We start from the raw sequence: 23737 nt of genomic DNA on the forward strand, positions 1-23737 counted from the left end.
AAAAAAATGGGTGCAACACGAGGACTTCCCAGGAGATCACCCATCCGAGTACTACTCTCGCCCAAGCACACTTAACTATGGAGTTCTTATGGGAACCGGTGCATTAGTGTTGGTATGATCGTACCTGTTTAATTTCGCACTGCAAATACATACACTTTTTCTCCTTTCTTCTCCGTCCCGTCATTTGTTTCCTATTGCGTTCACACTTCACATCTCCTTCTTGTTCTAATATAAATTAAAATGCCCCTGTGTCTTGACTCACATTTGTGTATAAACCAGCAGACCATAGTTCTAGTCGCGCGTAACGTCGAACGACCCATCTGAAAAAAAAAAGGGTGCAACAAGAGAACTTCCCAAGAGGTAACCCATCCTTGTACTACTTTCGCCAAAGCACAATTAACTGCGGAGTTCTGATGGGATCCGGTGCATTTGTGCTGGTGTGATCGCACCTGTTTCATTTCGTGCTGAAAATACATACACTCCTTCTCCTTCCCTCTACCCTCCCATCATTTGTTTCCTTGTGCGTTCACACTGCACCTCTCCTTCTCGTTCTAATATCGATTAAAATGCCCCTGCTTCTTGACTCACATTTGCATATAAACCAACAGACCATAGCTCTAGTCGCGCGTAACGTCGAACGACCCGTCTGAAAAATAATTGGTGCAACACGAGGACTTCCCAGAAGGCCACCTATCCGTGTTCTACTCTCACCCAAGCACACTTAACTGCGGAGTTCTGATGGGATCAGGTGCTTTAGTGCTGGTATAATCGCATCAATTTAATTTCGCGCTGCAAATACATACATTCCTTCTCATTTCTTAACCCCCCCCCCCCCCGTCATTTTTTTCCTTGTGTTCTCGTTCAAATATCAAGTAAAATGCCACGGCGTCGTGACTCACATTTGCGAATAAACCTGCGGACCATAATTCAAGTCGCGCGTAACGTCAAAAGAATCATTTGTAAAAAAATGGGTGTAACACGAGGACTTCCCAAGAAAATAGGTGAAATATAAGGACTTCGTAGGAGGTGACCCATCCTAGTACTACTCTCGTCCAAGCACCCTTAACTTGAGGAGTTCAGATAGAATACGTTGCATTAGTGCTGGTATGATCGCTCATGTCTCATTATGCGCTGCAAATACATACACTCTTTCTCCTTTCATCCCCCCTCCAGTCATTTGTTTCCTTGTGCGTCCACTATGCATCTCTCTTTCTCGTTCTAATATCAAATAACATGCCCCGGCACCGTGACTCACCTTTTCAAATGAACCAGCGGTTCATAATTCCATTTGCGCATAACGTCGAACGACCCATCCGAAAAAAAATGGGTGCAACACGAGGACTTCCCAGGAAGTCACCCATCCGAGTACTACTCTCGCCCAAGCACACTTAAATGCGGAGTTCTGATGGGATCTGGTGCATTAGTGCTGGTATGATCGCACCTGTTTAATTGCGCACTGCAAATACATACACTCCTTCTCCTTTCTTCCCAAGAAAATGGGTGAAATATAAGGACTTCGCAGGAGGTCACCCATCGTAGTACTACTCTCGCATAAGTACCCTTAACTTGCAGAGTTCTAATAGATTCCGTTGCATTAGTGCTGGTATGATCGCTCATGTTTCATTCTGCGCTGCAAATACATACACTCTTTCTCCTTCCATTCCCCCTCCCGTCATTTGTTTCCTAGTGCGTTCACACTTCACCTCTCCTTCTAGTTCCAATATCAATTAAAATGCCCCTACATCTTGACTCACATTTGCGTATAAACCAGTGGACCATAGTTCTAGTCGCGCGTAACATCAAACGACCCATCTGAAAAAAAAAATGGATGCAACACGAGAACTTCCCAGGAGGTAACCCATCCTTGTACTACTTTCGGTAAAGCACACTTAACTGCAGAGTTCTGATGGGATCCGGTGCATTAGTGCAGGTATGATCGCACCAGTTTATTTCACGCTGCAAATACATACACTCCTTCTCCTTTCTTCCCCCTCCCGTCATTTGTTTCCTTGTGCGTGCGCACTGCACCTCCTGTTCTCGTTCTAATATCAAGTAAAATGCCACAGTGCCGTGACTCACATTTGTGAATAAACCTGCGGACCATATATCAAGTCGCGCGTAACATCGAAAGAATCAATTGCAAAAAAATGGGTACAACACGAGGAGTTCCCAAGAACATGGGTGAAATATAAGGACTTTGCAGAAGGTCACCCATCCTAGTACTACTCTCGCCCAAGCACCCTTAACCGCGGAGTTCTGATAGAATCCATTGCATTAGTGCTAGTATGATCGCTCATGTTTCATTCTGCGCTGCAAATACATACACTCTTTCTCCTTCCATCCCCCCTCCCGTCATTTGGTTCCTTGTGCGTGCACTCTGTATCTCTCATTCTCATTCTAATATCAAGTAAAATATCCCGGCACCGTTACTCACCTTTGCGAATGAACCAGCTGTTCATAATTCCATTCGCGCGTAACATCGAATGACCCATCCGAAAAATAATGAGTGCAACACGAGGACTTCCCAGGAGATCACCCATCCAAGTACTACTCTCGCCCAAGCACACTTAACTGTGGAGTTCTGATGGAATCTGGTGCATTAGTGCTGCTATGATCGCAACTGTTTAATTTCGCACTGCAAATACATACTCTCTTTCTCATTTCTTCCCCCTCTTGTCATTTGTTTCCTTGTGCGTGTGCACTGCAACTCCCGTTCTTGTTTAAATATAAAGTAAAATGCCACGGCGCCGGGACTAACATTTGATAACAAACCTGCAGACCATAATTCAAGTAGCGCGTAACGTCAAAAGAATCATCTGTAAAAAAATTAGTGCAACACGAGGACTTCCCAGGAGGTCACCCATCCGAGTACTACTTTCGCCCAAGCACACTTAACTGCAGAGTTCTAATGGGATCCGGTGCATTAGTGCTGGTATGATCGCACCGATTTAATTTTGAGCTGCAAATACATACACTCCTTCTCCTTTCTTCCCCCTCCCGTCATTTGTTTTCTTGTGCGTGCACTCTACATCTCTCCTTCTCGTTCTAATATCAAGTAAAATGCCCTGGCACCGTGTCTCACCTTTGCGAATGAACCAGCAGTTCATAATTCCATTCGCGCGTAACGTCGAACGACCCATCCGAAAAAAAATAGGTGCAACAGGAGGACTTCCCAGGAGGTCACCCATCTGAGTACTACTATCGCCCAAGAACACTTAACTGCGGAGGTCTGATGGGATCCGGTGCATTAGTGCTGGCATGATCGCAACTGTTTAATTTCGCGCTGCAAATACATACACTTCTTCTCCTTTCTTCCCCCACCCGTCAATTGTTTCCTTGTGCGTGCGCACTGCACATCCTGTTCTCGTTCTAATATCAAGTAAAATGCCATGGCGCCGTGACTCACATTTGCGAATAAACCTGCGGACCATAATTCAAGTTGCACGTAATATCAAAAGAATCATCTATAAAAAAATGGGTGCAAGACGAGGACATCCATAGAAAATGGGTGAAATATAAGGACTTTGTAGGAGATCACCCATCATAGTACTACTCTCGCCCAAGTACGCTTACCTGCGGAGTTCTGATAGAATCCGTTGCATTAATGCTGGTATGATCTCTCATGTTTCATTCTGTGCTGCAAATACATACACTCTTTCTCCTTCTATCCCCCCCTCCCGTCATTTGTTTCCTTGTTCGTGCACTCTGCATCTCTCATTCTCGTTATAATATCAAGTAAAATGCCCCGGCACCATGACTCACCTTTGCGAATGAACCAGCGGTTCATAATTCCATTCGCGCGTAACGTCGAACGACCCATCCGAGAAAAAATGGGTGCAACACGAGAACTTCCCAGGAGGTCACCCATATGAGTACTACGCTCGCCCAAGCACACTTAAATGCGGAGTTTTGATGGGATCCGGTGCATTAGTACTGGTATGATCGCACCTGTTTCATTTCGCACTGCAAATACATACACTCCTTCTCATTTCTTTCCCCTCCCGTCATTTGTTTCCTGGTGCGTTCACACTTCACATCTCCTTCTTGTTCTAATATAAATTAAAATGCCCCTGCGTCTTGACTCACATTTGCGTATAAACCAGCGGACCATAGTTCCAGTCGCGCGTAATGTCGAACGACCCATCTAAAAAAAAAAATTGGGTGCAACACGAGGACTTCCCAAGAGGTCACCCATCCGAGTACTACTCTCGCCGAAGCACACTTAACTGAGGAGTTCAGATTCGGTGCATTAGTGCTGGTATGATCGCACCTATTTTATTTCGCGCTGCAAATACATACACTCCTTTTCCTTTCTTCCCCCTCCCGTCATTTGTTTCCTTATGCGTGCGCACTGCACCTCTCATTATTGCTCAAATATCAAGTAAAATTCCACGGCGCAGTGACTTATATTTGCGTATAAACCAGTGCACCATAGTTCCAGTCGCACGTAACGTCGAACGACCCATCTGAAAAAAAAATAGGTTCAACACGAGAACTACCCAAGAAAATGGGTGAAATATAAGGACTTCACAGGAGGTCACCCATCCTAGTACTACTCTCGCCCAAGCACCCTTAACTTGCAGCGTTCTGTTAAAATCCGTTGCATTAGTGCTGGTATGATCGCTCCTGTTTAATTCTGCGCTGCAAATACATTCACTCTTTCTCCTTCCATGCCTTCTCCTGTCATTTATTTCCTTATGCGTGCACTCTGCATCTCTCCTTTTCATTCTAATATCAAGCAAAATGTCTCGGCACCGTGGCTCACCTTTGCGAATGAACCAGCGGTTCATAATTCCATTCGCGCGTAACGTTGAACGACCCATTCGAAAAGAATGGGTGCAACACGAGGACTTCCCAGGAGGTCACCCATCCGAGTACTACTCTCGCCCAAGCACGCTTAGCTGCGGAGTTCTGATGGGATCCGGTGCATTAGTACTGGTATGATCGCACCTGTTTCATTTCGCGCTACAAATAGATACACTCCTTCTCCTTTCTTCCCGCTCCCGTCATTTGTTTCCTGGTGCGTTCACACTTCACCTCTCTATCTCGTTCTAATATCAATTAAAATGCCCCTGCGTCGTGACTCATATTTGCGTATAAATCAGTGAACCATAGTTCCAGTAGCACGTAACGTCGAACGGCTCATCTGAAAAAAAAAGAGTACAACACGAGAACTTCCCAGGAGGTAACCCATCCTTGTACTACTTTCGCCAAAGCACACTTAACTGCGGAGTTGATGGATCCGGTGCATTTGTGCTGGTATGATCGCAACTGTTTCATTTCGCGCTGAAAATACATACACTCTTTCTCCTTCCCTCGTTCACCCTGCACCTCTCCTTCTCATTCTAATATCGATTAAAATGCACCTGCTTCTTGACTCACATTTGTGTATAAACCAGCGGACCATAGCTCTAGTCGCGCGTAACGTCGAACGACCCGTCTGAAAAAAAATTGGTGCGACACGAGGACTTTCAAGGAGGTCACCCATCCGAGTACTACTCTCGCCCAAGCACACATAACTACGTAGTTTCTAATGGGATCTGGTGCATTTGTGCTGGTATGATTGCATCTTTTTAATTTCGCGCTGCAAATACATACACTCCTTTTCCTTTCTTCCCCCTCCCATCATTTGTTTCTTTGTGCGTGCGCACTACACCTCCCGTTCTCGTTCTAATATCAAGTAAAATGCCACGGCGCCGTGACTCACATTTGCGAATAAACCTACAGACTATAATTCAAGTCGCGCGTAACGTCGAAAGAATCATCTGCAAAAAAATGAGTGCAACACGAGAACTTCCCAATAAAATGGGTGAAATATAAGGACTTCGCAGGAGGTCACCCATCCTAGTACTACTCTCGCCCAAGCACCCTTAACTACGGAGTTTTGATAGAATCCATTGCATTAGTGCTGGTATTATCGCTCATGTTTCATTCTGCGCTGCAAATACATACACTCTTTCTCTTTCCATCCCCCTCCTGTCATTTGTTTCCTTGTGCGTGCACCCTGAATCTCTTCTTCTCGTTCTAATATCAAGTAAAATGCCCCGGTTCAATGACTCACCTTTGCGAATGAACCAGCGGTTCATAATTCCTTTCGCGCGTAACGTCGAATGACCAATCCGAAAAAAAAATGGGTGTAACAAGAGGACTTCCGAGGAGGTCACCCATCCGAGTACTACTCTCGCCCAAGTACACTTAACTGCGGAGTTCTGATGGGATCCGGTGCAATAGTGCTGGTATGATCGCACCTATTTAATTTCGCGCTGCAAATAGATACACTCCTCCTTTCTTCCCCCTCCCGTCATTTGTTTCCTTGTGCGTGCGCACTGCACCTCCCATTCTCGTTCTAATATCAAGTAAAATGCCACGGTACCGTGACTCACATTTTCGAATAAACCTGCAGACCATAACTGAAGTTGCGCGTAACGTCGGAAGAATCATCTGAAAAAAAAATGGGTGCAACACGAGGACTTCCCAAGAAAATGGGTGAAATATGAGGACTTCGCAGGAGGTCACCCATCCTAGTACAACTCTCGCCCAAGCACCCTTAACTACGGAGTTCTGATAGAATCCGTTGTAGTAGTGCTGGTATGATAGCTCAAGTTTCATTATGCGCTGCAAATACATACATTATTTCTCATTCTATCCCGCCTCGCGTCATTTCTTTCCTTGTGCGTGCACTCTGCATCTGTCCTTCTCGTTCTAATATCAAGTAAAATGCCCCGGCACCGTGACTCACCTATGCGAATGAACCAGCGGTTCATAATTCCATTCGCGCATAACGTCGAACGACCCATCCGAAAAAAAAAGGATGCATGAGGACTTCCCAGGAGATCACCCATCCGAGTACTTTTCTCGCCCAAGCAAACTTAACTGCGGAGTTCAGATGGGATCCAGTGCATTAGTGCTGGTATGATTGCACCCGTTTCATTTCGCGCTGCAAATACATACACTCCTTCTCCTTTCTTCCCCTTCCCGTCATTTGTTTCTTGGTGCGTTCATACAACACCTCTCCTTCTTGTTCTAATATCGATTAAAATGCCCCTGCTTCTTGACTCACATTTGCGTATAAACCAGCGGACCATAGTTCCAGTTGCGCGTAACGTCGAACGACCTGTCTGAAAAAAAATTGGTGCGACACGAGGACTTCCCAGAAGGTCACCCATCCGAGTACTACTCTCGCCCAAACACATTTAACTGTAGAGTTCTGATGGGATCCGGTGCATTAGTGCTGGTATGATCGCACCTATTTAATTTCGCGCAGCAAATACATACAATCCTTCTCTTTTCTTCCCCCTCCCGTCATTTGTTTCCTTGTGTGTGCGCACTGCACCTCCCGTTCTAGTTCAAATATCAAGAAAAAATGCCACGGCGCCCTGACTCACATTTGCGAATAAACCTGTGGACCATAATTCAAGTCGCGCGTAACGTCGAAAGAATCATCTGCAAAAAAATGGGTGCAACACTAGGACTTTCCAAGAAAATGGGTGAAATATAAGGACTTCGCTGGAGGTCACCCATCCTAGTACTAATCTCGCCCAAGCACCCTTAACTGCGGAGTTATGATAGAATCCGTTGCATTAGTGCCAGTATAATCGCTCATGTTTGACTCTGCGCTGCAAATACATACACTCTTTCTCCTTCCATCCCCCCTCCCCTCAATTGTTTCCTTGTGCGTACACTCTACATCTCTCCTTCTCGTTCTAATATCAAGTAAAATGCCCCGGCACCGAGACTCACATTTGCGAATGAACCAGCGATTCATAATTCCATTAGCTCGTAACGTCGAATGACCCATCCGAAAATAAATGGGTGCAACACGAGGACTTCCCAGGAGGTCACCCATCCGAGTACTACTCTCGCCCAAGCACACTAAACTGCGGAGCTCTGATGGAATACGGTGCATTAGTGCTGGTATGATCGAACCTGTGTCATTTTGCGCTGCAAATACATACAATCCTTCTCCTTTCTTCCCCCTCCCATCATTTAATTCCTTGTGCGTGCGCACTGCACCTCCCGTTCTCGTTCTAATATCAAGTAAAATGTCACAGTGCCGTGACTCACATTTGCGAATAAACCTGCGGACCATAATTCAAGTCGCGCGTAACGTCGAAAGAATCATCTACAAAAAAATTGGTGCAAGACGAGGATTTCCCAAGAAAATTGGTGCAAGACGAGGATTTCCCAAGAAAATTAGTGAAATATATGGACTTTGCAGGAGGTCACCCATCCTAGCACTACTCTCGCCCAAGCACCCTTAATCGCGGAGTTCTAATAGAATCCGGTGCATTAGTACTGGTATGATCGCTCATATTTCATTCTGCGCTGCAAATACATACACTCTTTTTCCTTCCATCCCCCCTCCCAACATTTGGTTCCTTGTGCGTGAACTCTGCATCTCTCCTTTTCGTTCTAATATCAAGTAAAATGCCTCAGCACCGTGACTCACCTTTGCGAATGAACCAGCGGTTCATAATTCCATTCGCGCGTAACGTCGAACGACCCATCGGAAAAAAAAATGGGTGCAACACGAGGACTTCCCAGGAGATCACCCATCCGAGTACTACTCTCACCCAAGCACACTTAATTGTGGAGTTCTTATGGGATCCGGTGCATTAGTGCTGGTATGATCGCACCTGTTTCATTTCGCACTGCAAATACATACACTCCTTCTCCTTTCTTCCCCCTCCCGCCATTTGTTTCCTGTTGCGTTCACACTTCACCTCTCCTTCTCATTCTAATATCAATTAAAATGCCCCTGCGTCTTGACTCACATTTGCTTATAAACCAGCGGACCATAGTTCCAGTCGTTCGTTACGTCGAACGGCCCATATGAAAAAAAAAATGGGTGCAACACGAGAACTTCCCAGGTGGTAACCCATCAATGTACTACTTTCGCCAAAGCACACTTAACTGCGGAGTTCTGATGGGATCCGGTGCATTAGTGCTGGTATGATCGCTCATGTTTCATTCTGCGCTGCAAATACATACACTCTTTCTCCTTCCGTCCCCCCTCCCGTCATTTGTTTCCTTATGCGTGCGCTCTACATCGCTCCTTCTCGTTCTAATATCAAGTAAAATGCCCCGACACCGTGACTCAACTTTGCGAATGATCCAGCGGTTCATAATTCCATTCGCGCGTAACGTCGAACGACCCATCCGAAAAAAAATGGGTGCAACACGAGGACTTCCCATGAGGTCACCCATATGAGTACTACTCTCGCTGAAGCACACTTAAGTGCGGAGTTCTGATTTGATCCGGTGCATTAGTTCTGGTATTATCGCACCTGTTTCATTTCTTGCTGCAAATACATATACTTCTCCTTTCTTCCTCCTCCCGTCATTTGTTTCCTAGAGCGTTCACACATCACCTCTCTTTCTCGTTCTAATATCAATTAAAATGCCCTTGCGTCTTGACTCGCATTTGCGTATAAACTAGCGGACCATAGTTCCAGTTACGCTTAACGTCGAAGGGCCCATCTGAAAAAAAAAAAAAGGTTCAACATGAGAACTTCCCAGGAGGTAACCCATCCTTGTACTAGTTTCGCCAAAGTACACTTAACTGCATAGTTCTGATGGGATCCGGTGCATTTGTGCTGGTATGATCGCACCTGTTTCATTTTGTGCTGAAAATACATACAATCCTTCTCCTTCCCTCCCTCCTCCCTTCATTTGTTTCCTTGTGCGTTCACACTGCACCTCTCCTTCTCGTTCTAATATCGATTAAAATACCCCTACTTCTTGACTCACATTTGTGTATAAACAAGTGGACCATAGTTCAAGTCGCGCGTAACGTCAAACGACCCATCTGAAAAAAAAATTGTGCGACACGAGGACTTCACAGGAGGTCACCCATCCGAGTACTACTCTCACCCAAGCACAATTAACTACAGAGTTCTGATGGGATCCGGTGCATTAGTGTTGGTATGATCGCACCTGTTTAATTTTGCGCTGCAAATACATACACGCCTTCTCCTTTCTTCCCCCTCCCGTCATTTGTTTCCTTGTGCGTGCGCACTGCACCTCCCCTTCTCATTCTAATATCAAGTAAAATGTCACGGCGCCGTGACTCATATTTGCGAATAAACCTGCGGACCATAATTCAAGTCGCGCGTAACGTCGAAAGAATCATCTGCAAAAAAATAGGTGCAACACAAGGACTTCTTAATAAAAGGGTGAAATATAAGGACTTTGCAGGAGGTCACCCATCCTACGACTACTCTCGCCCAAGCACCCTTAACCGCGGAGTTCTGATAGAATCCGTTGCATTAGTGCTGGTATGATCGCTCATGTTTCATTCTACGCTGCAAATACATACACTCTTTCTCCTTCAATCCCCCTCCCATCATTTGTTTCCTTGTGCGTTCACACTTCACCTATCTTTCTCGTTCTAATATCAATTAAAATGCCCCTGTGTCTTGACTCACATTTGCGTATAAACCAGCGGACCATAGTTCCAGTCGCGCGTAACGTCGAACGACCCATCTGAAAAAGAAAATGGGTGGAACATGAGAACTTCCTAGGAGGTAACCCATCCTTGTACTACTTTCGCCAAAGTACACTTAACTGCAGAGTTCTGAAAAGATCCGGCGCATTTGTGCTGGTATGAAAGCACCTATTTCATTTCGCGCTGAAAATACATACACTCCTTCTCCTTCCCTTCCCCCTCCCTTCATTTGTTTCCTTGTGCGTTCACACTGCACCTCTCCTTCTCGTTCTAATATCGATTAAAATGCCCCTGCTTCTTGACTCGCATTTGCGTATAAACCAGCGGGCCATAGTTCTAGTCGTGCGTAACGTCGAACGACCCGTCTGAAAAAAAATTAGTGCGACACGAGAACTTCCAATGAGGTCACGAATCCGAGTACTAGTCTCGCCCATGCACACTTAACTGCAGAGTTCTGATGGGATCCGGTGCATTAGTGATGGTATGATCGCACCTGTTTAATTTCGCGCTGCAAATACAAACACTCATTCTCCTTTCTTCCCCTTCCTGTCATTTGTTTCTTGTGCGTGCGCACTGCACCTCCCGTTCTTGTTCTAATATCAAGTAAAATGCTACGGCGTCGTGACTCACATTTGCGAATAAACATGCGGATCATAATTCAAGTCGCGCGTAACGTCAAAAGAATCATCTGCAAAAAAATGGGTGCAACACGAGGACTTCCCAAGAAAATTGGAGAAATATAAGGATTTCGCAGGAGGTCACCCATCCTAGTACCACTCTCGCCAAAGCACCCTTAACTTGTGGAGTTCTGATAAAATACGTGGCATTAGTTCTTGTATGATCGCTCATGTTTCATTCTGCGCTGCAAATACATACACTCTTTCTCCTTCCATCCCCCCTCCCGTCATTTGTTTCCTTGTGCTTGCACTCTGCATCTCTCATTCTCATTCTAATATTAAGTAAAATGACCCGGTACCGTGACTCAGCTTTGTGAATGAACAAGCGGTTCATAAATCCATTCGCGCGTAACGTCGAACGACCCATCTGAAAAAAAATGGGTGCAACACGAGGACTTCCCAGGAGGTCACCCATCCGAGTACTACTCTCACCCAAACACACTTAACTGCGAAGTTTTGATGGGATCCGGTGAATTAGTGATGGTGTGATCGCACCTGTGTCATTTCGCGCTGCAAATACATACACTCCTTCTCCTTTCTTCCCCCTCCCGTCATTTATTTCCTGGTGCGTTCACACTTCACCTCTCCTTCTCGTTTTAATATCAATTAAAATGCCCCTGCGTCTTCACTCACATTTGCGTATAAACCAGCGGACAATAGTTCCAGTCGCCCGTAACGTCGAACGACCCATTTATAAAAAAAAATGGGTGCAACACGAATGAACCAGCGGATCATAATTCCATTCGCGCGTAACGTCGAACGACCCATCCGAAAAAAAATTGGTACAACACGAGATCTTCCTAGGAGGTCACCCATTCGAGTACTACTCTCGCCCAAGCACACTTAACTACAAAGTTCTGATGGGATCCGATGAATTTGTGCTGGTATGATCGCAACTATTTCATTTTGCGCTGCAAATACATATATTCCTTGTCTTTTCTTCCCCCTCCCGTCATTTGTTTCCTGGTGCGTTCCCACTTCACCTCTCCTTCTCGTTCTAATATCAATTAAAATGCCCCTGCCTCTTGTTTCACATTTGCGTATAAACCAGCGGACCATAGTTCCAGTCGCGCGGAACGTCGAACGACCTATCTGAAAAAAAAAATGGGTGCAACACGAGAACTTCCCAGGAGGTAACCCATCCTTGTACTACTTTTGCCAAAGGACACTTAACTGCGGAGTTCTGATGGGATCCGGTGCATTTGTGCTGGTATGATAGCACCTGTTTCATTTAGTGCTGAAAATACAAACACTCATTCTCCTTCCGTCCCCCCACCCATCATTAATATCCTTGTGCGTTCACACTGCACCTCTCCTTCTTGTTCTAGTATCGATTAAAATGCCCCTGCTTCTTGACTCACATTTGCGTATAAACCAGCGGACCATAGTTCCAGTTGCGCGTAACGTCGAAAGACCCGTTTAAAAAAAAAATTGTGCGACAAGAGGAATTCCAAGGAGGTCACCCATCCGAGGACTACTATCTCCCACGCACACTAAACTGCGGAGTTCTGATGGGATCCGGTGTATTAGTGCTGGTATGATCGTACCTGTTTCATTTCGCGCTACAAATAAATACACTCCTTCTCCTTTCTTCCCCCTCTCATCATTTGTTTCCTGGTGCGTTTGCAATTCACCTCTCCTTCTCGTTCTAATATCAATTAAAATGCCCTTGGTTCTTGACTCACTTTTGCGTATAAAACAGCGGACCATAATTCTATTAGCGCGTAACGTCGAACGACCCATCTGAAAAAAAAAATGGGTGCAACACGAGAACTTCCAAGGAGATAACCCATCCTTATAATACTTTCGCCAAAGAACACTTAACTGCGGAGTACTGATAGGATCTGGTGCATTTGTGCTGGTATGATCGCACCTGTTTAATTTTGTGCTGAAATTACATACACTCCTTCTCCTTCCCTCCCCCCTCCCATCATTTGTTTCCTTGTGCGTTCAAACTACACCTCTCTTTCTCGTTCTAATATCAATTAAAATGCCCCTGCTTCTTGATTCACATTTGCGTATAAACCAGCTGACCATAGTTCTAGTCGCGTGTAACGTCGAATGACCCGTCTGAAAAAAAATTGGTGCGACACGAGGACTTCCCACGAGGTCACCCATACGAGAACTACTCTCACCCAAGCACACTTAACTATGTAGTTCTAATGAGATCCAGTGCAATGGTGCTGGTATGATCGAACAATTTAATTTTGCGCTGTAAATTCATACACTCCTTCTCTTTTCTTCCCCCTCCCGTAATTTGTTTCCTTGTGCGTGCGCACTGCACCTCCCGTTCTCGTTCTAATATCAAGTAAAATGCCACGGTGCCGTGCCTCACATTTGCGAATAAACTTGCAGACCATTATTCAAGTCGCGCGAAGCGTCGAAAGAATCATCTGCAAAAAAAATGGGTGCAATAAGAGGACTTCACAATAAAATGGATGAAATATAAGAACTTCGCATGAGGTCACCCATCCTAGTACTATTCTCGCACAAGCACCCTTAGCTTGCGGAGTTCTGATAGAATTCGTTGCATTAGTGCTGGTATGATCGCTCATGTTTCATTCTGCGCTGCAAATACATACACTCTTTCTCCTTCAATCCCCCCTCCCGTCATTTGTTTCCTTATGCGTGCACATTGCATCTCTCCTTCTCGTTCTAATATCAAGTAAAATGCCCCGGAACCGTGACTCACCTAACGAATGAACCAGCGGTTCATAATTCCATTCGCGCATAACCGTCGAACGACCCATCCGAAAAAAAAGGGTGCAACACGAGAACTTCCCAGGAGGTCACTCATCCGAGTACTACTCTCGACGAAGCACACTTAATTGCGGAGTTCTGATGGGATCCGGTGCATTAGTGCTGGTATAGTCGCACCTGTTTCATTTCGCGTTGCAAATACAAACACTCCTTTTTTTTTCCCCTCCTGTCATCTGTTTCCTGGTGCGTTCACACTTCACCTCTCCTTCTCGTTCTAATATCAATTAAAATGCCCCTGCGTCTTGACTCACATTTGCTTATAAACCAGCAGACCATAATTCCAGTCGCGCGTAACGTCGAACGACCCATCTGAAAAAAAAAATGGGTGCAACACGAGAACTTCCCAAGAGGTAACCCATCCTTGTACTACTTTCTCCAAAGCGCATTAACTGCGGAGTACTGATGGGATCCGGTGCATTTGTGCTGGTGTGATCGCACCTGTTTCATTTCGTGCTGAAAATATATACACTCCTTCTCTTTTCCTCTCCCCTCCCATAATTTGTTTCCTTGTGCGTTCACACTGCACCTCTCCATCTCCTTCTAATCTCGATTAAAATGCCCCTGCTTGATGATTCACATTTGCGGAGTTCTAATGGGATCTGGTGCATTAGTGCTGGTATGATCGCTCATGTTTCATTCTTCGATGCAAATACATACACTCTTTCTCCTTCCATCCCTCCTCCCGTCATTTGTTTCCTTGTGCGTGCGCTCTGCATCGCTCCTTCTCGTTCAAATATCAAGTAAAATGCCCCGACACCGTGACTCAACTTTGCGAATGATCCAGTGATTTATAATTCCATTCGCGCGTAACGTCGAACGACCCATCCGAAAAAAATAGGTGCAACACGAGGACTTCCCAAGAGGTCACCCATACGAGTACTACTATCGCCGAAGCACACTCTAGTGCGGAGTTCTGATTTGATCCGGTGCATTAGTTCTGGTATGATCGCACCTGTTTCATTTCCTGCTGTAAATACATACACTCCTTCTCCTTTCTTCCTCCTCCCGTCATTTATTTTATAAAGCGTTCACACTTCACCTCTCTTTCTCGTTCTAATATCAATTAAAATGCCCTTGCGTCTTGACTCACATTTGCGTATAAATCAGCGGACCATTGTTCCAGTAGCGCGTAACGTCGAACGACCCATCGGAAAAAAAATGGGTGCAACACGAGGACTTCCCAAGAGATCACCCATCCGAGTACTACTCTCACCCAAGCACAGTTAACTGCGAAGTCCTTATGGGATCCGGTGCATTAGTGCTGGTATGATCACACCTGTCACCTCTCTTTCTCGTTCTAATATCAATTAAAATGCCCTTGCGTCTTGACTCACATTTGCGTATAAACCAGCGGACCATAGTTCCAGTTGCGCGTAACGTCGAACGGCCCATCTGATAAAAAAAAATGGGTGCAACATGAGAACTTCCCAGGAGGTAACCCATCTTTGTACTACTTTCGCCAAAGTACACTTAACTGCGTAGTTCTAATGGGATCCGGTGCATTTGTGCTGGTATGATCGCACCTGCTTCATTTTGTGCTGAAAATACATACAATCCTTCTCCTTCCCTCCCTCCTCCCATCCTTTGTTTCCTTGTGTGTTCACACTGCACCTCTCATTCTCGTTCTAATATCAATTAAAATGCCCATGCTTCTTGACTCACATTTATGTATAAATAAGCGGACCATAGTTCCAGTCACGCGTAACGTCAAACGACCCGTTTGAAAAAAAATTTGTGCGACACGAGGACTTCCCAGGAGGTCACCCATTCGAGTACTACTCTCGCCCAAGCACAATTAACTATAGAGTTCTGATGGGATCCGGTGCATTAGTGTTGGTATGATCGCACCTATTTAATTTTGCGCTGCAAATACATACACGCCTTCTCCTTTCATCCCCCTCCCGTCATCTGTTTCCTTGTGCGTGCGCACTGCACCTCCCATTCTCATTCTAATATCAAGTAAAATTCCACGGCGCCGTGACTCACATTTGCGAATAAACCTGCGGACCATAATTCAAGTCGCGCGTAACGTCGAAAGAATCATCTGCAAAAAAATAGGTCCAACACGAGAACTTCTTAATAAAATGGGTGAAATATAAGGACTTCGCAGGAGGTCACCCATCCTAGTACTACTCTTGCCCAAGCACCCTTAACCGTGGAGTTCTGATAGAATCCGTTGCATTAGTGCTGATATGATCGCTCATGTTTCATTCTGCGCTGCAAATACATAAACTCTTTCTCCTTCCGTCCCCCCTCCCATCATTTATTTCCTTGTGCGTTCACACTTCACCTATCTTTCTCGTTCTAATATCAATTAAAATGCCCCTGCGTCTTGACTCACATTTGCGTATAAACCAGCGGACCATAGTTCCAGTCGCGCGTAACGTCGAAGGGCCCATCTGAAAAAGAAAATGGGTACAACATGAGAAGTTCCCAGGAGGTAACTCATCCTTGTACTACTTTCGCCAAAGCACACTTAACGGCAGAGTTCTGAAAAGATCCGGTTCATTTGTGCTGGTATGATCGCACCTGTTTAATTTCGTGCTGAAAATACATACACTCCTTCTCCTTCCCTCCCCCCTCCTATCATTTGTTTCCTTGTGCGTTCACACTGCACCTCTCCTTCTCGTTCTAATATCGATTAAAATGCCTCTGCTTCTTGACTCAAATTGCGTATAAATCAGCGGACCATAGTTCCAGTCGCGCGTAACGTCGAATGACCCGTCTGAAAAAAAATTGGTGCGACACGAGGACTTCCAATGAGGTCACGCATCCGAGTACTAGTCTCGCCCAAGCACACTTAACTACAGAGTTCTGATGGGATCCGGTGCATTAGTGATGGTGTGATCGCACCTGTTTAATTTCGCGGTGCAAACACAAACACTCATTCTCCTTTCTTCCCCCTCCCGTCATTTGTTTCTTGTGTGTGCGCACTGCACCTCCCGTTCTCGTTCAAATATCAAGTAAAATGCCACAGCGCCGTGACTCACATTTGCGAATAAACATGCAGACCATAATTCAAGTCGCGTGTAACGTCGAAAGAATCATCTGCAAAAAATTGGGTGCAACACGAGGACTTCCCAAGAAAATGGGTGAAATATAAGGACTTCGCAGGAGGTCACCCATCCTAGTACTACTCTCGCCCAAGCACCCTTAACTTGCGGAGTTCTGATAGAATCCGGTGCATTAGTGCTGGTATGATCGCACCTGTTTCATTTAGTGCTGAAAATACATGCACTCATTCTCCGTTGATCCCCCCTCCCGTCATTTGTTTCCTTGTGCGTGCACTCTGCATCTTTGCTTCTCGTTCTAATATCAAGTAAAATGCCCCGGCACCGTGACTCACCTTTGCGAATGAACAAGCAGTTCATAATTCTATTCGCGTGTAACGTCGAACGATCCATCTGAAAAAAAAAATTGGTGCAACACGAGGACCTCCCAGGAGGTCACCCATCTGAGTATTACTTTCGCCCAAGCACACTTAAATGCGGAGTTCTGATGAGATCCGGTGCATTAGTGCTGGTGTGATCGAACCTGTTTCATTTTCCGCTGCAAATAGATACACCCCTTCTCCTTTCTTCCCCCTCTCGTCATTTGTTTCCTGGTGCATTCACACTTCACCTCTCCTTCTCGTTCTAATATCAATTAAAATGCCCCTGCGTCTTGACTCACATTTGCGTATAAACCAGCGGACCATAGTTCCAGCCGCTCGCAACGTCGAACGACCCATCTAAAAAAAAATTGGGTGCACCACGAGAACTTCCCAGGAGGTAACCCATCCTTGTACTACTTTCGCCAAAGCACACTTAACTGCGGAGTTCTGATGGGATCCGATGCATTTGTGCTAGTTTGATCGCACCTGTTTAATTTTGTGCTGAAAATACATACACTCCTTCTCCTTACCTCCCCCCTCCCATAATGTGTTTCCTTATGCGTTCACACTGCACCTCTCCTTCTCGTTCTAATATCGATCAAAATGCTCCTGCTTCTTGACTCACATTTGCGTATAAACCAGCAGACCATAGTTCTACTCGCGCGTAAAGTCGAACGACTCGTCTAAAAAAAAATTGGTGCGACACGAGGACTTCCCAGGAGGTCACCCATCCGAGTTCTAGTCTCGCCCAAACACACTTAACTGCAGAGTTCTGATGGGATCCGGTGCATTAATGCTGGTATGATCGCACCAGTTTAATTTCGCGCTGCAAATACAAACGCTCCTCCTCCTTTCTTCCCCCTCCCGTCATTTGTTTCCTTGTGCGTGCGCACTGCACCTCCCGTTCTCGTTCAAATATAAAGTAAAATGCCCTTATGTCTTGACTCACATTTGCGTACAAACCATCGGACCATAGTTCCAGTCGCGCGTAACATCGAACGACCCATCTGAAAGAAAAAAGGGTCAACACGAGAACTTCTCAGGAGGTAACCCATCCTTGTACTACTTTCGCCAAAGCAAACTTAACTGCAGAGTTCTGATGGGATCCGGTGCATTTGTGCTGGTATGATCGCGCTTGTTTCATTTCGTGCTGAAAATACATACACTCCTTCTCCTTCCCTCCCCCCTCATGTCATTTGTTTTCTTGTGCGTTCACACTGCACCTCTCATTCTCGTTCTAATATCGATTAAAATGCCTGTGCTTCTTGACTCACATTTGCGTATAAACTAGCAGACCATAATTCAAGTTGCGCGTAATGTCGAAAGAATCATCTGCAAAAAAATGGGTTCAACATGAGGACTTCCCAGGAAAATGGGTGAAATATAAGGACTTCGCAGGAGGTCACCCATCCTAGTACTACTCTCGCCCAAACACCCTTAACTTGCGGAGTTCTGATAGAATCCGTTGCATTATTGCTGGTATGATCTCTCATGTTTCATTCAGCGCTGCAAATACATACACTCTTTCTCCTTCCATCCCCCTCCTGTCATTTGTTTCCTTATGCGTGCACTCTGCATCTCTCTTTCTCGTTCAAATATCACGTAAAATGCCCCGGCAGTGTGACTCACCTTTGCGAATGAACCAGCAGTTCATAATTCCATTAGCGCGTAACGTCGAACGACACATCCGAAAAAAAATGGGTGCAACACAAGGACATCCCAGGAGGTCACCCATCCGAGTACTGCTCTCGCCAAAGCACACTTAACTGCAGAGTTCTAATGGGATCCGGTGCATTTATGATCGTACCTGTTTCATTCTATGCTGCAAATACATACACTCTTTCTCCTTCCATCCCCCTCCCGTCATTTGTTTCCTTGTGCGTGCATTCTACATCTCTTCTTCTCGTTCTAATATCAAGTAAAATGCCCCGGTAATGTGACTCACCTTTGCGAATGAACCAGCGGTTCATAATTCCATCGTGCGTAACGTCAAATGACCCATCCGAGAAAAAATTGGTGCAACACGAGGACTTCCCAGGAGGTCACCCATCCGAGTACTACTCTCGCCCAACCACACTTAACTACGGAGTTCTGATGGGATCCGGTGAATTAGTGCTAGTATGATCGCACCTGTATCATTTCGCTCTGCAAATACATACACTCCTTCTCATTTCTTCCCCCTCCCGTCATTTGTTTCCAAGTGCGTTCACACTTCACATCTCCTTCTCGTTCTAATATCAATTAAAATGGTCCTGCGTCTTGACTCACATTTGCGTATAAACCAGCGGACCATAGTTCCAGTCGAGCGTAACGTCGAACGGCCCATCTGAAAAAAAAAATGGGTGCAACACGAGAACTTCCCAGGAGGTAACCCATCCTTGTACTACTTTCGCCAAAACACACTTAACTGCGGAGTTCTGATAACATCCGGTGTATTTGTGCTAATATGATCGCACCTGTTTCATTTCGTGCTGAAAATACATACACTCCTTCTCCTTCCCTCCCCCCTCCCTTCATTTGTTTCCTTGTGCGTTCACACTGCACCTCTCATTCTCGTTCTAATATCGATTAAAATGCCCCTACTTCTTGACTTACATTTGCGTATAAACCAGCAGACCATAGTTCCAGTCGCGCGTAACGTCGAACGACCCGTCTGAAAAAAAATTTGTACGACACGAGGACTTCCTAAGAGGTCACCCATCCGAGTACTACTCTTTCCCAAACACAATTAACTACGGAGTTCTGATGGGATCCGGTGCATTAGTGCTAGTATGATCACACGTATTTAATTTTGTGCTGCAAATACATACACTCCTTCTCCTTTCTTCCCCCTCCTGTAATTTTGTTTCCTTGTGCGTGTGCACTGCACCTCTCGTTCTCGTTCTAATATCAAGTAAAATGCCATGGCGCTGTGACTCGCATTTGCGAATAAACCTGCGGACCATAATTCAAGTCGCGCGTAACGTCGAAAGAATCATCTGAAAAAAAATGAGTGAAATATAAGGACTTCGCAGGAGGTCACCCATCATAGTACTACTCTCGCCAAAGCACCCTTAACTTGCGGAGTTATTATAGAATCCGTTGCATTAGTGCTGGTAAGATCGCTCATGTTTCACTCTGCGCTGCAAATACATACACTCTTTCTCCTTCTATCCTCCTTCCCGTCATTTGTTTCATTGTGCGTGCACTCTGCATCTCTCCTTCTCGTTCTAATATCAAGTAAAATGCCCTGGCACCGTGACTCATCTTTGCGAATGAACCAGCGTTTCATAATTTCATTCGTGCGTACCGTCGAACGACCCATCCGAAAAAAAAATGGGTGCAACACGAGGACTTTTCAGGAGGTCACCCATCCGAGTACTACTCTCACCCTAGCACACTTAACTGCGAAGTTCTGATGGGATCCAGTGCTTTAGTGCTGGTATGATTGCACCTGTTTAATTTCGCGCTGCAAATGCATACACTCCTCTTTTCTTCCCCCTCCTGTGATTTGTTTCCTCGTGCGTGCGCACTGCACCTCTCCTTCTCGTTCAAATATCAAGTAAAATGCCACGGTGCCATGACTCACATTTGTGAATAAACCTGTGGACCATAATTCAAGTCGTGTGCAACGTCGAAAGAATCATCTTCAAAAAAATGGGTGCAACACAAGAACTTCCCAAGAAAATGGGTGAAATATAAGGACTTCGCAGGAGGTCACCCATTCTAGTACTACTCTCGCCCAAGCACCCTTAACTTGCGGAGTTATGATAGAATCCGTTGCATTAGTGCTGGTATGATCGCTCATGTTTCATTCTACGCTTCAAATACATACACTCTTTCTCCTTCCATCCCCCCTCCCGTCTTTTGTTTCCTTGTGCGTGCACTCTGCATCTCTCCTTCTCGTTCTAATATCAAGTAAAATGCCCCGACACCGTGACTCACCTTTGCGAATGAACCAACAGTTCATAATTCTATTCGCGAGTAACGTCAAAAGACCCATCCGAAAAAAAATGGGTACGACACGAGAACTTACCAGGAGGTCACCCATCCTAGTACTACTCTCACCCAAGCACACTTTACTGCAGAAGTTTGATGGGATCCGGTGCATTAGTGCTGGTATGATTGCACCTATTTCATTTTGTACTACAAATACATACACTCCTTCTCCTTTCTTCCCCCTCCCGTCATTTGTTTCCTGGCGCGTTCACACTTCACCTCTCCTTTTCGTTCTAATATCAATTAAAATGCTCCTGCGACATGACTCACATTTGCGTATAAACCAGCAGACCATAGTTCCAGTCGTGTGTAACGTCAAACGACCTATCTGAAAAAAAAATGGTGCAACACGAGAATTTTTCAGGAGGTAACCCATCCTTGTACTACTTTCGCCAAAGCACACTTAACTGCGGAGTTCTGATGGGATCCGGTGCATTTTTGCTGGTATGATCGCACCTGTTTCATTTCGTGCTGAAAATACATACACTACTTCTCCTTTCCTCCCACCTCCCATTATTTGTTTCCTTGTGGGTTCACACTAAACCTCTTCTTCTCGTTCTAATATCGACTAAAATGCCCCTGAATCTTGACTCACTTTTGCGTATAAACAAGCATACCATAGTTCCAGTAGCGCTTAACGTCGAACGACCCGTCTGAAAAAAAAATTGTTGCGCCACGAGGACTTCCCAGGAGGTCACCCATACGAGTACTACTCTCACTCAAGCACACTTAACTGTGGAGTTCTGATGGGATCCGGTGCATTAGTGCTTGTATGATTGCACCTGTTTAATTTCGCGCTGCAAATACATACATTCCTTCTCCTTTCTTCCCCCTCCCGTCATTTGTTTACTTGTGCGTGCGCACTACACCTCTCCTTCTCGTTCAAATATATAGTAAAATGCCACGGCACCGTGACTCACATTTGGGAATAAACCTGCGGACCATAATTCAAGTCGCGCGTAATGTCGAAAGAATCATCTGCAAAAAAATGGGTGCAACACGAGGACTTCCGAAGAAAATGGGCGAAATAGAAGGACTTCGCAGGAGGTCACCCATCCTAGACTCTCGCCCAAGCACCCTTAACTTGCGTAGTTCTGATAGAATCCGTTGCATTAGTGCTGGTTTGGTCGCTCATGTTTCATTCTACGCTACAAATACATACACTCTTTCTCCTTCCATCCCCCTCCCGTCATTTGTTTCCTTGTGCGTGCACTCTACATCTCTCCTTCTCGTTCTAATATAAAGTAAAATGCCCCGGCACCGTGACTCACCTTTGCGAATGAACCAGCGGTTCAAAATTCCATTCGCGCATAACGTCGAACGACCCATCCGAAAAAAAATGGGAGCATCACGAGGACTTCCCAGAAGATCACCCATCCAAGTACTACAATCGCCCATGCACACTTAACTGTGTAGTTCTGATGGGTTCCGGCGCATTAGTGCTGGTATGATCGCACCTGTTTCATTTCGCGCTACAAATACATACACTCCTTCTCCTTTCTTCCCCCTCCTGTCATTTGTTTCCTGGTGCGTTCACACTTCACCTCTCCTTTTCGTTCTAATATCAATTAAAATGCCCCTGCGTCATGACTCACATTCGCGTATAAACCAGTGGACCATAGTTCCAGTCGTGCGTAACGTCGAACGACCTATCTGAAAAAAAAAGGGTGCAACACAATAATTTCCCAGGAGGTAACCCATAATTCTACTACTTTCACCAAAGCACACTTAACTACGGAGTTCTGATGGGATCCGGTGCATTTTTGCTGGTATGATCGCACCTGTTTCATTTCGTGCTGAAAATACATACACTACTTCTCCTTTCCTCCCACCTCCCATTATTTGTTTCCTTGTGGGTTCACACTGAACCTCTTCTTCTCGTTCTAATATCGATTAAAATGCCCCTGAATCTTGACTCACTTTTGCGTATAAACAAGCAGACCATAGTTCCAGTCGCGCTTAACGTAGAACGACCCGTCTGAAAAAAAATCGTTGCGCCACGAGGACTTCCCAGGAAGTCACCCATACAAGTACTACTCTCACCCAAGCACACTTAACTGTGGAGTTCTAATGGGATCCGGTGCATTAGTGCTGGTATGATCGCACCTGTTTAATTTCGCGCTGCAAATACATACACTCCTTCTCCTATCTTCCCCCTCCCGTCATTTGTTTCCTTGTGCGTGCGCACTGCTCCTCCTGTTATCGTTCAAATATCAAGTAAAATACCACGGTGCTGTGACTCACATTTGCGAATAAACCTGCAGACCATAATTCAAGTCGCGCGTAACGTCGAAAGAATCATCTGTAAAAAAATGGGTGCAACACGATGACTTTCCAAGAAAATGGGTGAAATATAAGGACTTCCCAGGAGGTCACCCATCCTAGTACTACTCTCGCCCAAGCACCCATAACTTGCGGAGTTCTGATAGAATTCGTTGCATTAGTGCTTGTATGATCGCTCATGTTTCATTCTGCACTGCAAATACATACACTCTTTCTCCT

The 23737-nt window shown here is 45.4% G+C and overlaps 1 non-coding gene and 40 pseudogenes across 1 annotated transcript; all 41 read right to left on the reverse strand.

The window, feature by feature from the left end:
- Positions 1-7: 7 nt before the first annotated feature.
- LOC148269522 (5S ribosomal RNA) lies at positions 8-126 on the reverse strand (annotated as a pseudogene).
- Positions 127-332: 206 nt separating this feature from the next.
- LOC148269523 (5S ribosomal RNA) lies at positions 333-451 on the reverse strand (annotated as a pseudogene).
- Positions 452-657: 206 nt separating this feature from the next.
- LOC148269524 (5S ribosomal RNA) lies at positions 658-776 on the reverse strand (annotated as a pseudogene).
- A 548-nt stretch (positions 777-1324) lies between these two features.
- Positions 1325-1443, reverse strand: LOC148269525 (5S ribosomal RNA; annotated as a pseudogene).
- A 382-nt stretch (positions 1444-1825) lies between these two features.
- LOC148269526 (5S ribosomal RNA) lies at positions 1826-1944 on the reverse strand (annotated as a pseudogene).
- Positions 1945-2503: 559 nt separating this feature from the next.
- Positions 2504-2622, reverse strand: LOC148269527 (5S ribosomal RNA; annotated as a pseudogene).
- Positions 2623-2827: 205 nt separating this feature from the next.
- Positions 2828-2946, reverse strand: LOC148269528 (5S ribosomal RNA; annotated as a pseudogene).
- A 205-nt stretch (positions 2947-3151) lies between these two features.
- On the reverse strand, positions 3152-3270 carry LOC148269529 (5S ribosomal RNA; annotated as a pseudogene).
- A 561-nt stretch (positions 3271-3831) lies between these two features.
- Positions 3832-3950, reverse strand: LOC148269530 (5S ribosomal RNA; annotated as a pseudogene).
- Positions 3951-4833: 883 nt separating this feature from the next.
- On the reverse strand, positions 4834-4952 carry LOC148269531 (5S ribosomal RNA). Its single transcript, XR_015816091.1, has one exon. It is a non-coding gene; the product is annotated as a 5S ribosomal RNA (ribosomal RNA).
- A 1179-nt stretch (positions 4953-6131) lies between these two features.
- Positions 6132-6250, reverse strand: LOC148269532 (5S ribosomal RNA; annotated as a pseudogene).
- A 558-nt stretch (positions 6251-6808) lies between these two features.
- On the reverse strand, positions 6809-6924 carry LOC148269533 (5S ribosomal RNA; annotated as a pseudogene).
- A 205-nt stretch (positions 6925-7129) lies between these two features.
- LOC148269534 (5S ribosomal RNA) lies at positions 7130-7248 on the reverse strand (annotated as a pseudogene).
- Positions 7249-7809: 561 nt separating this feature from the next.
- On the reverse strand, positions 7810-7928 carry LOC148269535 (5S ribosomal RNA; annotated as a pseudogene).
- Positions 7929-8519: 591 nt separating this feature from the next.
- Positions 8520-8638, reverse strand: LOC148269536 (5S ribosomal RNA; annotated as a pseudogene).
- Positions 8639-8845: 207 nt separating this feature from the next.
- LOC148269537 (5S ribosomal RNA) lies at positions 8846-8964 on the reverse strand (annotated as a pseudogene).
- Positions 8965-9819: 855 nt separating this feature from the next.
- LOC148269538 (5S ribosomal RNA) lies at positions 9820-9938 on the reverse strand (annotated as a pseudogene).
- An 885-nt stretch (positions 9939-10823) lies between these two features.
- On the reverse strand, positions 10824-10942 carry LOC148269539 (5S ribosomal RNA; annotated as a pseudogene).
- A 560-nt stretch (positions 10943-11502) lies between these two features.
- Positions 11503-11621, reverse strand: LOC148269540 (5S ribosomal RNA; annotated as a pseudogene).
- A 282-nt stretch (positions 11622-11903) lies between these two features.
- On the reverse strand, positions 11904-12022 carry LOC148269541 (5S ribosomal RNA; annotated as a pseudogene).
- A 207-nt stretch (positions 12023-12229) lies between these two features.
- Positions 12230-12348, reverse strand: LOC148269542 (5S ribosomal RNA; annotated as a pseudogene).
- A 206-nt stretch (positions 12349-12554) lies between these two features.
- Positions 12555-12673, reverse strand: LOC148269543 (5S ribosomal RNA; annotated as a pseudogene).
- A 532-nt stretch (positions 12674-13205) lies between these two features.
- On the reverse strand, positions 13206-13324 carry LOC148269544 (5S ribosomal RNA; annotated as a pseudogene).
- A 560-nt stretch (positions 13325-13884) lies between these two features.
- LOC148269545 (5S ribosomal RNA) lies at positions 13885-14003 on the reverse strand (annotated as a pseudogene).
- Positions 14004-15043: 1040 nt separating this feature from the next.
- On the reverse strand, positions 15044-15162 carry LOC148269546 (5S ribosomal RNA; annotated as a pseudogene).
- A 128-nt stretch (positions 15163-15290) lies between these two features.
- On the reverse strand, positions 15291-15409 carry LOC148269547 (5S ribosomal RNA; annotated as a pseudogene).
- A 206-nt stretch (positions 15410-15615) lies between these two features.
- LOC148269548 (5S ribosomal RNA) lies at positions 15616-15734 on the reverse strand (annotated as a pseudogene).
- Positions 15735-16620: 886 nt separating this feature from the next.
- LOC148269549 (5S ribosomal RNA) lies at positions 16621-16739 on the reverse strand (annotated as a pseudogene).
- Positions 16740-16973: 234 nt separating this feature from the next.
- LOC148269550 (5S ribosomal RNA) lies at positions 16974-17093 on the reverse strand (annotated as a pseudogene).
- Positions 17094-17301: 208 nt separating this feature from the next.
- On the reverse strand, positions 17302-17420 carry LOC148269551 (5S ribosomal RNA; annotated as a pseudogene).
- Positions 17421-17626: 206 nt separating this feature from the next.
- On the reverse strand, positions 17627-17745 carry LOC148269552 (5S ribosomal RNA; annotated as a pseudogene).
- A 206-nt stretch (positions 17746-17951) lies between these two features.
- On the reverse strand, positions 17952-18070 carry LOC148269553 (5S ribosomal RNA; annotated as a pseudogene).
- Positions 18071-18274: 204 nt separating this feature from the next.
- On the reverse strand, positions 18275-18394 carry LOC148269554 (5S ribosomal RNA; annotated as a pseudogene).
- An 876-nt stretch (positions 18395-19270) lies between these two features.
- Positions 19271-19389, reverse strand: LOC148269555 (5S ribosomal RNA; annotated as a pseudogene).
- A 207-nt stretch (positions 19390-19596) lies between these two features.
- Positions 19597-19715, reverse strand: LOC148269556 (5S ribosomal RNA; annotated as a pseudogene).
- A 206-nt stretch (positions 19716-19921) lies between these two features.
- LOC148269557 (5S ribosomal RNA) lies at positions 19922-20040 on the reverse strand (annotated as a pseudogene).
- Positions 20041-20573: 533 nt separating this feature from the next.
- On the reverse strand, positions 20574-20692 carry LOC148269558 (5S ribosomal RNA; annotated as a pseudogene).
- Positions 20693-21250: 558 nt separating this feature from the next.
- LOC148269559 (5S ribosomal RNA) lies at positions 21251-21369 on the reverse strand (annotated as a pseudogene).
- A 205-nt stretch (positions 21370-21574) lies between these two features.
- On the reverse strand, positions 21575-21693 carry LOC148269560 (5S ribosomal RNA; annotated as a pseudogene).
- A 1206-nt stretch (positions 21694-22899) lies between these two features.
- Positions 22900-23018, reverse strand: LOC148269561 (5S ribosomal RNA; annotated as a pseudogene).
- Positions 23019-23224: 206 nt separating this feature from the next.
- Positions 23225-23343, reverse strand: LOC148269562 (5S ribosomal RNA; annotated as a pseudogene).
- Positions 23344-23737: the final 394 nt, after the last annotated feature.

The sequence above is a fragment of the Carica papaya genome, chromosome 1 (genome assembly GCF_054855325.1).
Source record: "Carica papaya isolate Zhongbai chromosome 1, ASM5485532v1, whole genome shotgun sequence".
Lineage (NCBI taxonomy): Eukaryota > Viridiplantae > Streptophyta > Magnoliopsida > Brassicales > Caricaceae > Carica > Carica papaya.